Here is a 1,944-nt window from a genome sequence, read left to right as displayed (position 1 = left end):
GTCACAAACACCTTTTCAGGGCAGCTCTTCCCCAGTCAGTTGTTCTACAAACTCTCGTTCACACCTGCAAAACTCTTCTCTGAACCTCTTTCCAAAAGCAAGCTGTTGTTTTCTGAAGCCTGAAGTGACGTGAGGTCGGTTCTGGGGGTGTTTCGGGTGTTTTGGGGAGAGCCGAGTAGCCTGCCACTCCTGTTCCCTTACTGAGTCCATGGAAGGGCTCTTGGCCCGCTGACCCACAGCCTGACTTCAGCGTGAGCCCCCGGGCCCTGAGGGCGTTGGAAGCCGAGCACTAACACGCCTGGGTCTGTGGGGGTCACGCCTGGGTCTGTGGGGGTCGTGACGATGGACAGGGCCGGCCAGTGTCTGCTTGCCTGGGGCTCGCCTCCCTTCCCCTGGGGTGGGGGTCCTGTGCAGACCCTGGGGTGAGCGCCCAGGGTCAGGGTGTTGTCTCTGGGCGTCACCGGAGTGGCCCAGCTGAGGACGTTTGGCACTGGGCCCTTGGTTCCGATCCCCTCGTTTTTCAGAAGAGAAGACCAAGACCCACAGAGAGGAGAGGTGTTTCAGAGGCTGGGGACCAGCCCCTCGGCTCTGTCTGGTTGGTGGGGGCCTGAGGACTGAGGGCAGGCCCCGGGGGGACCCCAGCCAGGCTGCTCTCCCCCGTCTCTGCCAAGGCTCCTCGCCCAAGTCCTGGGCCCAGAGGCCAGGCGGTGGGCCAGGTAGACTCAGTGCCGGCAGACGTGGGGCCTGGGGTCTGCAGCCAGCTCAACCCGGTGGACGGGGATGCCGAGCCCCAGTCCCGTGTGCGTCCTGGGCCCTGGGTGCCCACCCGGTGACGTCACGGTGGGCAGGTCCCCAGGGGAGGCGCCCCTGGGAAGGCGCTGGGGTCCCAGCCAGGCTGGCGCGTCCCTGAGGGTCTGCTGGGTCCAGCACAGGCCCCCTGCCCTTCCTTTCCCACCGGGGGTGGGCGGGGCCTCCGCCTGTGGGAATGTGAGCCCAGCTCTGTAAACAGCTGGTGACTCACCGCCCAGCTATGCCCTGGCGTGCTGGGAGCGGGCTGGAACGATAGCGGCCCCTCCTCGCTCGACGTGGAGAAGTTTCTCATGGCCTCTCGACCGCCCGGCCCACCGGCCCTCCTGGTGGCTTCTCCAGACCGGGGCTGACTCCCGAGCTGGAGGGAGGGGTGGCCCACGGGGCGCCCTGGGTCCCTAGGGGTCAGGCCGCAGTCAGGCTGCAGTTCTCACCTCTTGTGGGTTCACCTCCTGGGTTCACCCAGGACACGCAGCCGTGTGTCCACCGTGGGCACAGGCGTGAGCTCAAGAGGGCCCAGGGGCCCGGTGCCCCCAGGGCTGGGAGAGCAGACTGGGCACAGACCAGGATGCTGAGACTGTCTGGTACTGAAGGGTGGGCGGGCCGCCAGAGGCGGGACCAGTGCCTTGGGGAGTCCAGGTGGTGCCACCATGAGGGTCTCAGGCTGCGGGGAAGACTGCCCAGCAGGCCTCCCTCACCGTGAGACACAGCCTCTGCTGCAGCTCCACCTCTGGCCCCAGACCCCCCTTGGGTGTCTCTCTCTGCTCAGTTCACCTCAGAACCAGGGGGCGGGCCCCGAACCTGTGAGCCCGAGACCCGTGCGTGAGTCGGGGCCGGGTCTTCTGCACCCCTTCCCCAGCTGTGGGCCCGGGGGGCCTACTTGCCGCCCCACAACCTGTCCTGTCGGCGCAGCCTGCCCAAAGCCATTGTTGCTGTGGGCTTCTCCGTTTCCATGACGACCACCAGGGGCTGGCTACGTCCCAAGGTCGCCATGGCAACTATCAGAGGGGAATCATGCTTGGGATGCTTTGGCTGGCTTTTTCATGAATGATTAGAATGTGTGACACAATGCAGACGCGAAAATGAGAAGGGCGAGCGGTGGGGGCTGGCGGGCGGCGGGGACAGCTCCCGCCAGAC

This window comes from Bison bison, unplaced genomic scaffold, assembly GCF_000754665.1.
Source record: "Bison bison bison isolate TAMUID 2011002044 unplaced genomic scaffold, Bison_UMD1.0 scf7180017850837, whole genome shotgun sequence".
Taxonomy (NCBI): domain Eukaryota; kingdom Metazoa; phylum Chordata; class Mammalia; order Artiodactyla; family Bovidae; genus Bison; species Bison bison.
Note: the sequence above shows the minus strand (reverse complement) of the source record.